This window comes from Phyllobates terribilis, unplaced genomic scaffold (genome assembly GCF_046119375.1).
Source record: "Phyllobates terribilis strain yellow unplaced genomic scaffold, ASM4611937v1 Scaffold_12__6_contigs__length_324123572, whole genome shotgun sequence".
NCBI lineage: Eukaryota > Metazoa > Chordata > Amphibia > Anura > Dendrobatidae > Phyllobates > Phyllobates terribilis.
In genome coordinates, this window is record NW_027362772.1 from 146,999,278 (window position 1) to 147,012,936 (window position 13,659).

General features: G+C 42.0%; 1 protein-coding gene across 3 annotated transcripts in view; it reads left to right on the plus strand.

Moving 5' to 3' along the window:
- TMEM150B (transmembrane protein 150B) overlaps positions 1-13,659 on the plus strand; it is a 139,012-nt gene that overhangs the window by 13,758 nt on the left and 111,595 nt on the right. The window lies entirely within an intron of this gene.

The window sequence follows — 13,659 nt, forward strand, 5'->3', positions numbered from 1 at the left end:
CTTCTGCAGCCAGCACAGGAGCCGGCAGCTGATATTGGCTTGCCGGCATGGGCAGTACATAACCGTCACTGCCATGCGCCACTCCTCACTGGCAAGCTGACATCAGCCGCCGGCCTCTGATTGGCCAGCGACATGTATTGCAGCGCAGGGGCCTGGTGGGTCTCTGCGCCGCAATACATTTCACCTGAATGTGCCTCCAAGGATGCACATTCAGGTGAAAATTACGTTGGCGGGCCCCCCTTTAACATGGGTGCAGAGGGTGCAACCACGATTGTTACACCCCTGAGGTTAGCTAAGAAGGGTTGTAGCCATCACAGACGACAAATTCATCATGATTTATGTCACAAAAATATACTTGTCACCAACTGGAATACATTTCTTGTGGCGATGCACTGCATCTTAACTGGTTATTGACTTATGATGGACATTTTCGCTTTAGGTTATTAAGTAACATATGAAGCTGTCTTTATACAAAAGGAAAGCAAAAAATAATGGGGGAGCAGTGTTCTGCCTCCAGCCTGTTCCCGGCACCACCTACGTCTAGGCAATCCTCTGCACCTTTCTTGTGTATTTTGCCCAAAAGACTATTATTTTTTGACAAGTTACAAAACCACACAAGCAACAGCACTGCAGAATACAGAGGACTGTTATCCAAAAAAAGAAAAAAACGTTGCAACTTTTGGCAGTTTACCATGTCTCCTCGACCAGCTCGATTTATCAAAATATAAAATTATTTGACATGTACATTAAACACTGAAAACAAAACGCTTGGATTTCAGATTTGTCTTTTTTTGGTCGCCTCACTTACAGTGGGGAAAATAAGTATTTGATACTTTGCCGATTTTGCAAGTTTTCCCACCTACAAAGAGTGGAGAGATCTGTAATTTTTATCATAGGTACACTTCACCTGTGAGAGACAGAATCTAAAAATAAAAAAAAAAACAGAAAATCACATTGTATGATTTTTACATAATTTATTTGCATTTTATTGCATGAAATAAATATTTGATACAATAGAAAAACAGAACTTAATGTTTGGTACAGAAACCTTTGCTTGCAATTACAGAGGTCAGACGTTTCCTATAGTTCTTGACCAAGTTTGCACACACTGCAGCAGGGATTTTGGCCCCCTCCTCCATACAGATCTTCTCCAGATCTTTCAGGTTTCGGGGCAACATTGAGTTTCAGCTCCCTCCAAAGATTTGCTATTGGGTTCAGGTCTGGAGACTGGCTGGGCCACTCCAGGACCTTGAAATGCTTCTTACAGAGCTACTACTTAGTTGCCCTGGCTGTGTGTTTCAGGTCATTGTCATGCTGGAAGACCCAGCCATGACCCATCTTCAATGCTCTTACTGAGGGAAGGAGGTTGTTGGCCAAAATCGATACATGACCCCATCTATGCTCCCTTCAATATGGTACAGTTGTCCTGTCCCCTTTGCAGAAAAGCACCCTCAAAGTATGATGTTTCCCCCACCATGCTTCATGGTTGGGACAGTGTTCTCGGGGTTGTACTCGTCCTTCTGCTTCTTCCAAACACGGCAAGTGGAGTTGATACCAAAAAGTTCTATTTTGTCTCATCTGACCCCATGACCCTTTCCCATGCCTCCTCTGGATCATCCAGGTGGTCATTAGTGAACTTCGAATGGGCCTGGACATGTGCTGGGGTGAGCAGAGAGACCTTGCGTGCCCTGCAGGATTTTAATCCATGTCGGCGTAGTGTGTTACTAACGGTAATGTTTGAGTCTGTGGTTCCTGCTCTCTTCAGGTCGTTGACCAGGTCCACCCGTGTAGGTCTGGGCTGATTCCTGATCTTTCTCAGAATCATCCTTACCCACGAGGTGAGATCTTGAATGGAGCTCCAGACAGAGGAAGATTGACAGCTTTCTTGTGCTTCTTCCATTTTCTAATAATTATGCCAACAGTTGTTGCCTTCTCACCAAGCTGTTGTATATTGTCCTGTAGCCCATCCCAACCTTTTGCTGGGATGGGCTACATAAAAATAAAAAAGTTACGGGTCTCAGAAATTGATGACACAAATAAAATTGAAAAAAAAGTCACATTTCTTTTTCATCACAAAAATAATAAAACTGGACAAGTTAGATATTGCCGTAATCATACTGACCTGGAGAATAATGCAGCTGAGTCAATTTTAATGTAGAATTAACTCTGTAAAAGACAACTGTTCCCCAAACAGTAGCGAAATTGCCATTTGTTTCACAATTTCGTCACACCTGGAATTTTTTTCCCATTTTCCAGTACATTTTACCTTATAATGAATGGCGTTGTTCAAAACTACAACAATAAAATGAATTACACACATAATAAACATTTATATTATAAAATTTAAGTGTGTATATGTATGTATAATGTATAAACTTTTTTATGGTCACTTTTAATAGTATATCAATTGACTTGAGTATTTGTGCTTATATATACATAGTGCGTGAATAGTATATACTAATGTGTTGTGCTTTATTATGAGGCATCAGTCATGCAGTAAACATGACAATTCTCTCTCATGTTCTTAAGGTTGCCAATTACGAGATAATATAATTACGGGTGGAGACTAATGTCGATAAGTACTTATTAACAGCTAGAATGTTGTTACCCAATTACCACTTGTGACTAAAGCCATAGAAATCCTAATTTGTATCTGTAACAGCTTTGATGAGTATATATGCAAACCCGAGACTGAACCCTCAAAATTAACAATAAGCATTCAGCACGTCTGCCGTCTATTAATAAAGGGCCTTCCATCATGATCAGACAGCCACAGCTGCAACACTGGAGGGTGCATTGATATTTCAGTAAAATAGCATGGGATCTAAGGGATAACGTTTCTCCTTGTGGTGAGTGACAAGCCAAGCCTGGCATGTCAGAGTGAGGAGACTTATAAGCCATGCAATGCTCCTCTGGGAAATTAAATATGCAAATTGCCTCTTCAGAGAGGAAGAGGACTTGAACTTTAGTGCCACCAATTGGAAGTAGCGATTCTAAAAGTCAATATCGACCCTTTAACGAGCCTTGAAATATGACTTAGGATAAAAGCCAAATCAGAATGTGAGTTTACAGACTTGGTGTTTTGGGGTGTTGCCCCTCCTCAGTGCAAAGTATGAGATCTGATTTGGCTAGGTGAGGGGTTTAATACTGGGATCCAAGGGGTAACGTTTCTCTTTTTGGAGAGTGACAAGCCAAGCCTGGCATGTCAGAGTGAGGAGACTTACAGGTCATGAATGCTTCTCTGGGAAATTAAATATGCAAATTGCCTCTTCAGAGAGGAAGAGGACTAGAACGCTAGAGCCACCTAGTGGAAGCAGCAATCCTACAAGACACTATGGAGGTGGCAGTAAAATATCATGGATTCAGTAACATAGGGGTCCCACTATTGTTGGACTTTGAATGGAAAAAAAATCAATTAATAATTTTATAACTAAGCCCTTATTTACTCTGAAATAAGTAAGACATATTCCAGATAGATCCCTAAATACCATCTCTTTATTACATTGAGGTTAAGGCCCTACGATGAATTTTTGACTCTGCGTATTTTTTCTGTAAAAAATCATGCTGCATAAACCATGTGCATAACTCCTTCACCCAGAGGCAACTTTCCATTTTTTCTTTTCCTCCCCTTCTTCCAAGAGCCATAATGTTTTTTATATTTCCATCTTATGAGGGCTTCTTTTTTTGCGGGACGAGTTGTACCTCTGAATGACACATAGAATTTTACCATATAGTGTACTGGAAAACGGGAAAAAAAATCCAAGTGCAGTGAAATTACAAAAAGAGTGCAATTTCACAATAGTTTTTTGGGTTTTTTATTTACCATGTGCACTATATAGTAAAACTGACCTGACAATATGATTCTCCAGGTCAGTATGAGTATTCAGATACCAATCATGTATAGTTTATTTTTTATTTAAAGGGGTTTTCCCACGAACAAAAGTATATTTTAATCAACAGATCTTGGAATAATAATAACTTGCACAATTGGATGTGTTTAAATAAAATGTTCCTGTGCTGAGATATTCTTATAAATGCGCCCCTGCTGTGTACAGTGTAATGGCTGTGTCTGACCGTACAGGAACATAGTCTGATCATACCACATCTCCTGGGCAGGGGAGGAAGCAAAAGAGTATACAGACATTACAGCAGGGGATCACAGCTGCTGAACAAAGGACGACGCAAAAGAATTACAGCACGGGATCACAGCTGCTCGGCAGGGGAGGAAGCAAAGGAGAGTATACAGACAGGACAGCAGGGGATCACAGATGATTCTCTCTTTGATGTAAAACATTGTTTAAAAACAGGCAGGGAAATGTTTTACCGCACAAAAAGAGTCAGCTGTGTTCCTGTGCTGTAATGTCTGTATACTCTTTTGCTTCCTCCCCTGCCCAGCAGCTGTGATCCCCTGCTGTAATGTCTGTATACTCTTTTGCGTCCTCCCCTGCCCAGGAGATGTGATATGATCAGAACATGTTCCTGCACGGGTGACTTGAACATTTGTATTTTTTTTATATCATATTATATTTTTTTATATCATATTTTTAAAAACTTTTTTTTTATGTTTTACCTTATTTTAATAGTCCCCTTAGCAGACTTGAAGCTATGATCGCCTGTGCTATACATAGCAGTGCATGAGCACTGCTATGTATAGCAGAAATCACGATCTCCTATGAACACTAGCTCACAGGAGTATAGTAATGCGAGGCACGGGGGTCTTCTGCAGACCCTCGGCTGTCATGACAAGTCATCGGCGCCCCCAATCACATGACAGGGGCGTCAGTGGACGGGATAAAGGACACGCTTCCTGTCAGCGCTTGTTAAATCCCGCTGTCAGAGATTGTTAAAGGCACGGTGGTGATGCAGTTCAGCGTTAGAACCCGCATCAAAGTCAGGGACACGACATATGGCGTATATTTATATCAGCTGTCGTGAAGGGGTTAAAATCGGCAACATGTCAATTTCTCTAGTGGGTACACTAAGTTTTGTATGCAGATTTTTCCATTGAATTGTATTACTTGCAGAAAATTTGCAGGTAAAAAAAACGCACATGTGTCTTTAGTGCGCATTTTTCACTCCAGTCTAACTGGAGTAAAATATGCCAAATTCGCTAAGAGGTGTGGGTCTCTTAATAAATTTGCTGCATCTTTCATCTGTCGTGCTCCACCATGAGATTTGTGCATCGGTCAAGGACTGGAGTATATGTCTGTTGTAATCTTCAACACATATTTTAGCTTATAGTATGGCTCACCTACTTTTCAAAAATTCAGCAGAGCTGGTAGAAAGACATTAAACTGACAAAAGTTGCAAAATTTCTGTTTTTGAGGGGGGATAACAGGCCTCTGTATCCCACAGTGCTGTTGCCTATGTAGTGTTGTGACTTACCCAAAAATTATAGTCTTTTTGGCAACATGCATAAGAAAGGTGCAGAGGATTGCCTAGATCGAAGAGGCATCGGGTGTGGCTAGAGACGGAGTACTGCTCTATCATTTTTTTTTTCCTTTTCTTTTTTATTAGATATAACAGACTAAATCCTGAGAACTTTTCTCTTGGATCACACGTAGGATTCTACTGACTATCCATCTAGTGTTGTCGGGAATTATCTCTGCTCTCTAGTTAAGTAGTGCCAGCTCTGGGATGTGATGAATACATTGATATCATATTTTAGTTATTATAGCAGAGATATTTGCCCATAATTGTTTAATGGTTGCACAATTCCACCAGTTGTGTAATGAACTTCCCATTTTTCCACAACCTTTCCAGCAAAGCGTTGGGTAATTTGGCATCGCTAGACCTGCGGAGCAGTTATATCATCATAATCCAATCTTCTTGGTAATTTTTATGGTTCATACAGTACTCATCTTGTACTGTATTGCTGCCTGCCATTCCCTTCTGTTTTTAAAGGGGTGCTATGTCTGAATTCTGATTGTTCTTCTGTGGAGTGGTGTGCAAAATTCAGTTTTGTGGCTCTTATGGTGGTAAACCCAAGGTCAAGAGTCTTCATGGGGCCTGTGGATTTCTGAGTGTGTCACCTGCCAGAAAGTGAGATTTGGAGAGGGAAGCAGTACAGCTGCTCTCACAAGCGGGTCCTGGAGCTTGTCTTACAGAGCAGACAGTGAGACTGCAGAGTGGCTGCCAATGGTCTGGATATGGAAGAGGTGGCACACACATGATCTACTGGATGTGGGCTCCTGTTGAAGTGCATTCTCGGTCTCACTGTCAAGCAGGGTGAGGGAAAGACTAAGTGCAACATGAAGGGAAGAGGGAAAGGAAGCCCAAACACTAGGGAAAGGGGGAGTGGAGACCCCTAGGCAAATCTAATATCACCCTGCCTACCCTATCATTCCTATATAGCTTCCATACCTATCGCCGAGCAGGAACCTAAGCCCTGAATGTCCCTAGAGCTTGGCCCTAGATAGCGAGGGGACAGGGTGAGCACTATACAAGCCCCACTACAAACTAAAGACAACAAGGTAGACAAACAAAGGGGAAACACTTAGCTTGAGCAGGCACCATAGAGATAACGCCAACTGTCCTCCAAAGGCACCAGAGAAGAAACTAGCCAACTGCTAGTGCTCCAAGCCAACACATAGGTACATAGAACTATCACTGGCGCCTCTCTGGAGAAAATGAGAGTTTTTAACTACCAAGCAAGGGTGTGCCAATCAGCAGCAGAAAGTGGAGGTAACTGCTGGGTCCTAAAGGAAGAAAGATATAACCATACTAAAAAGATAAGAGGATCAAGAAGGTGTCTGCAATGCCAAGCGCAGTGACCTTCTGCAGCCAGCTCCAGAGTGACTGTCATACCTGACACACCCGTGACACTCACTGATGTGCTCTGGAGATTTTTCTGGGGCTGTGGGAAGTCAGTCTGGTTAGGAGTCAAGTGGTAGGTTACATGGTGTTCTCAATCCTGTTAGGGAATCAGAAAATAGCTGTAGTGAGTTCTCGCTTCCCCGAAGTCCTAGGATGTGATCTGGTGGTACAGTCTTGGACTAGACTGGTCTGGGCAGAGTGGATGCCCTTAAGTAAGGGGAGTGTTAGAAAGTTAATGTGAGTGTGGAGTGGGCCAAAAATGTTGTCTAATTGTCCTGTTGTAAGATTGCCTACTAGACATATATTGAGCCTCTTAAAGTGAGAGCAACAAAAAAAAGCTTTGTGTAACACAATATCTGCACTTGTTGATCTGAACAATCAAAGTTTCTCAACAGGTGCATATTAAATAATAATTAAAGCTCCATAGCTAGCACCTAATGACATTTACTGTAGACAAATCGCCAATCATAGATATACAGTGAAGGGAAAGATACGATCAAAGCTACACAGCAGGTGATTTAATCATAAAATATAGCTTTTATTAAATATATAATTAAGAAAAAAGTACACCACATAATATGGCAAAAGCAGTGCGACACATACATATCTAAAATACCATCATGCTCAATGGACATAAAGGTCCACATATAAGACACCCACAAGGACTATAATCATAGACCCTAATGCACCTAATCAACAGATCTCTAATATATATAACCAGTTAGTGTGTATCTAGTGATCAACTCGTTCAGCCTAACTGTATGGCAGTATAACAATGTAGTTGACCACTTATTACAATAATAAAATCTACCTGGACTGAGGGCTAACTGAGGGGATGCTCACATGTGGACCACGCGTCCACCCCGACGCGCGTTTCGGCGTTACCTTCTTCAGGGGGCGTGGTTTCAAACTGGGGGTGTGTCCTTATAAGCCTATCAACGGCCAATAGGAAGATGTGGGCGGACATCTAATGACAGCGTCATGCGGAGGATCCCCCAACAGTCACGTGGGCCCACGTGACCCACAGGTCCTAGCATGAAGACGCCGGACAGCGCGGGTCGCCCTCAGCAACCGAGAACGCCTGCACGTACCTGTCCAAATACCGCACAAATATAATTGGACTTAAGCAAAGTATTCTTTGACCCTAATAAGGGTCCGTCTTAAGACTGCCCACAGCCGCCTCAGGAAATGTAACTACGAATATATGTGGTAAGGTGTCCATTTTTTTAGTATATAGCTACCCACAGCCATCTGGTGGCGGGGCATAGTACAAAAAGTGTCCCTAGGGGGATAGAAATGCAAATATACGTAACAATATATATCGGTGTAAAGACAATTTCACATATACAGCGGAACTCGTCATATGTGTGAAACTATACCTGACATCAGTTTGTTATCATAGCACTAAAATACTTATTAAAGATACATGATCATAGTAGTCATAATAATATTATATAATAATTAAAAATACATACTCACAATAGTATTATATGGATAAATTACATTTCAACTATAATATTGTCCAATAGCCAGGATTAGTGACCACATATACATATAAGAACACAAAGAACACGACCCCTGTACCATAAATATAGGAATCAAAAAAATATATATGTGATGCCTTACTGAGGTAAGAGGTTACCACAACAGTGGAAATCCCAACCACATACCTCATGATATACAGTCACCTGAAAGATAGAAGTAATACATAATACAATACTTCATTTAAACAAAGTTCACAATGTGAGCAAAGAGACTTGTAGGCTTGGCAACTGCTGTGCGAAAATATCACGAATTCTTCTTCTCCTCCACATGCACTCATCCATACGGACCGGATATAGTACGGACACAACCCTCCAGAGAGAAAGTTCACAGACCAATAATGATGGATAAAACTGTAAATAACATATAATAAAATAAGAATTTTAAAAACACAGCAATGATATGTAATAGGTAGAGTGGAAATCAAAGGAAAGGAGCAAAGCTGAGACTCTCATTCAGTCCATGTGGGTGTACAGTACCCAATTTCCAGATCCATCTGGACTCTAGCTGAGCCAAACGTTGGCTGAGTTTACCTCCACGAATACCAATTTTCAAAGCGTCAATCCCTCTGACCCTCAATAGTGAACTGTCACAATTATGGCAAAGTTTGAAGTGTCGTGGTATCGTCCTGAGTGTGGAAGGGTCCATACAGTCGACTGCCGCCAAAATCCCCAACACATGCTCCCTAACTCTCACTTTAAGTTGCCGTGTGGTTAGGCCAACATAAATTAATCCACATGGACATGTGGCATAGTAGACAATGAAGCGTGAGGTACATGTAATACGACTTCTAATGACATACGTCACCGTACCAGCGGCATTAGAAAAGGTATCAGTACGCTCTATATTCGGACATGGAGTTAAAAAACTCCATGACACTTAAGCGACAAAAATGGCAAGGGATCAGCGTGACTTTGCAACTAATACAGTATATCATTGGAGGAAGGCTACTATCCAACCTCATATGGCACAACGCTCTTCGTCTATTACATCACTCTCATCCCTCAGTGACTCATCTAGTATGACGTCCTCATCTATCACTACGAGGTCAGGACTGAATCTTAAGAGGATACGCGATGCAAACTTCCATCCGTACAGACGCCGACCGTATAAACAGCCGCTTGTGGACAGTGGGGATAATAAGGTAATTAACCTTTGTAAGTATGTACTCACTGATACTGACTTGTCTCTACTAAGCAGGGGTCTCTGCTTCTCACCTAAGAGTAGCTTTGATGTTTTCTCGGCTGTGAAAGACCTCCATTTGTTTGCGAGAACTCTGTTGTTTAAGAAGTATTATTTTAATGAGGCACAATTTAATCTTTTTCCAACAGAGGAGGAACAAATAGCCTTACGAACATTGGAGGAACTTTCTAGTGAACATAATATGGAGGAGGGAGGTAAGATCCCTGCATCTATTAGGGTCAAGTCTAAGAAATTTCCCCCACTGTCCACAAGCGCCAACATAGATCTGTTTGTTCAGGTGGTTACGAAGGAGTTTTAGCGGTTCCCACGTTATGTACCGAGGGATAATCTCACTAGACATGAGCGTGAGCGCCTCCGGGTCCTTCGGGACCTTCCAGATGTAGTGCTGAAGCCAGCAGACAAGGGGGGCAACATTGTGTTGTGGCCCAAGGACATGTATGAGAAGGAGGCATTTAGTCAACTTAATAATAAGACCTGCTATAAACGTTTGACATTTAATCCTTTGGCCTCTTTCTCTCTCCAACTGTCTAAGATCATCAATCAAGCCACGACCAATGGGGTCATTACTGAGGAGCTGGCTTCAGCACTACTTGTCAGCGAACCTGTAGTTTCCACATTTTATTTGTTGCCTAAAGTGCACAAAGATTTGTCCATACCACCTGGGCGTCCTATTATTTCTGGGACTGGGAACTTCCTAGAGAGCGTCAATCGGTGGATTGACAGTAAGCTTCAACCTCTAGTAGAGTGTCTCCCATCATTCCTTCTGGATACAGGTGAGCTCCTTAAGAGAGTTGACGGGCTATGTCTGGATTCAGACATGATACTGGTGACAGGTGATGTCGAGTCACTGTACACCAGTATTAAACATTCTGATGGCCTGAGAGCATGTGCCTTCTTCCTGGAAACATCTAATTTGCAAAATGTCATGATTCAATTGGTGATGGATTTGCTGGAATTTTCCCTAACCCATAATTTTTTTACATTTAAGGGATCCTTCTACCTGCAGCTCCAGGGTACAGCAATGGGCGCGGCGTTCGCGCCTTCCTATGCTAATCTTTTCCTGGGGCTGTGGGAGAGGGATCTCTCCCTGCCGGATCGGCGGTCATCTATGGACCGCGTCCCTTTTTGGACGCGCTACATAGATGACATCCTGCTGATCTGGCAGGGTTCCATAGAAGACTTGAAGACATTCATGCAATCCCTCAATGACAATGATAGGAATATTCGTATCACCTATACATGGGACAGGGATGTGGTGAACTTTCTGGATGTGGCTCTCACTAGAGATCAAGACAATTTTATAAAAACAAACATCTATCGTAAAAATACCTCCACGAATATGTTACTTCATGCGTCATCCTCTCACCCTCCTTGGGTGATTCAATCTGTTCCCATCGGACAGTTTCTGCGTTTATGCAGACTCTGTTCGGATGATGTGGATTTTGCCAGACAGTCCGAAGATTTGAAAAAGAGATTTTATGAGAGAGGTTACAGTAGACGTATGGTAAAAAGGGCATACCATCGTGCCAAATATTCCAATAGACATGATTTGCTCTATAAGAAAAAAATCTCTAAACTAGAGGATAAACCAAGATTTATAACTAATTATCATGGTCAGTTTGGACGGATGAGGGAATGTTTGGTTAAGGCTTGGCCCATCCTTTTGGTTGATCCTGTATTGTCTAAAATCCTCCCAGATCGCCCATCTATTGCTGTACGCCGCTCTAAAAACCTTCGTGACTGTCTGGCACATAGCCATTATCAATTTCAATCTGGAACTGCTACAATTTTTGGTGCCTCTAGTCCTGAGTGTGGAAGTTTTCCATGCGGCCGTTGTGTTGCCTGTCCGAATATAGAGCGTACTGATACCTTTTCTAATGCCGCTGGTACGGTGACATATGTCATTAGAAGTCGTATTACATGTACCTCACGCTTCATTATCTACTATGCCACATGTCCATGTGGATTAATTTATGTTGGCCTAACCACACGGCAACTTAAAGTGAGAGTTAGGGAGCATGTGTTGGGGATTTTGGCGGCAGTCGACTGTATGGACCCTTCCACACTCAGGACGATACCACGACACTTCAAACTTTGCCATAATTGTGACAGTTCACTATTGAGGGTCAGAGGGATTGACGCTTTGAAAATTGGTATTCGTGGAGGTAAACTCAGCCAACGTTTGGCTCAGCTAGAGTCCAGATGGATCTGGAAATTGGGTACTGTACACCCACATGGACTGAATGAGAGTCTCAGCTTTGCTCCTTTCCTTTGATTTCCACTCTACCTATTACATATCATTGCTGTGTTTTTAAAATTCTTATTTCATTATATGTTATTTACAGTTTTATCCATCATTATTGGTCTGTGAACTTTCTCTCTGGAGGGTTGTGTCCGTACTATATCCGGTCCGTATGGATGAGTGCATGTGGAGGAGAAGAAGAATTCGTGATATTTTCGCACAGCAGTTGCCAAGCCTACAAGCCTCTTTGCTCACATTGTGAACTTTGTTTAAATGAAGTATTGTATTATGTATTACTTCTATCTTTCAGGTGACTGTATATCATGAGGTATGTGGTTGGGATTTCCACTGTTGTGGTAACCTCTTACCTCAGTAAGGCATCACATATATATTTTTTTGATTCCTATATTTATGGTACAGGGGTCGTGTTCTTTGTGTCCTTATATGTATATGTGATCACTAATCCTGGCTATTGGACAATATTATAGTTGAAATGTAATTTATCCATATAATACTATTGTGAGTATGTATTTTTAATTATTATATAATATTATTATGACTACTATGATCATGTATCTTTAATAAGTATTTTAGTGCTATGATAACATACTGATGTCAGGTATAGTTTTACACATATGACGAGTTCCGCTGTATATGTGAAATTGTCTTTACACCGATATATATTGTTATGTATATTTGCATTTCTATCCCCCTAGGGAGACTTTTTGTACTATGCCCCGCCACTAGATGGCTGTGGGTAGCTATATACTAAAAAAATGGACACCTTGCCACATATATTCGTAGTTACATTTCCTGAGGCGGCTGTGGGCAGTCTTAAGACGGACCCTTATTAGGGTCAAAGAATACTTTGCTTAAGTCCAATTATATTTGTGCAGTATTTGGACAGGTACGTGCAGGCGTTCTCGGTTGCTGAGGGCGACCCGCGCTGTCCGGCGTCTTCATGCTAGGACCTGTGGGTCACGTGGGCCCACGTGACTGTTGGGGGATCCTCCGCATGACGCCGGCATCGCGGGTTACCGAGGCGACGTTGACGCTGTGCGCGTCATTAGATGTCCGCCCACATCTTCCTATTGGCTATTGATAGGCTTATAAGGACACACCCCCAGTTTGAAACCACGCCCCCTGAAGAAGGTAACGCTGAAACGCGCGTCGGGGTGGACGCGTGGTCCACATGTGAGCATCCCCTCAGTTAGCCCTCAGTCCAGGTAGATTTTATTATTGTAATAAGTGGTCAACTACATTGTTATACTGCCATACAGTTAGGCTGAACGAGTTGATCACTAGATACACAATAACTGGTTATATATATTAGAGATCTGTTGATTAGGTGCATTAGGGTCTATGATTATAGTCCTTGTGGGTGTCTTATATGTGGACCTCTATGTCCATTGAGCAAGATGGTATTTTAGATATGTATGTCTCGCACTGTTTTTGCCATATTATGTGGTGTACTTTTTTCTTAATTATATATTTAATAAAAGCTATATTTTATGATTAAATCACCTGCTGTGTAGCTTTGATCGTATCTTTCCCTTCGCTGTATATACTTGTTGATCTGAAGTATATTGGTCTGTGACTGACTTCTTATTAAACCCTTCTTGACATGCTCCATACATGCACAGCACATAGCGGGAGTATGGAGCAGGCTCAAGAACTGAGCCTGGACCTTACCTGCCAGATGCCGGTTGTGTAATAGAGCCAGCATCTGAGTTTTGTCAAGTTATGTTAAAGCGCCGGCTGAGCTCTGATCGGTACTGTTCACTCTTTAAATGTCCCACTATTCCTTGTCTCCATCGGTTTACTAAAGGACGCCGTGCTTGCCATGTCAGTACTCC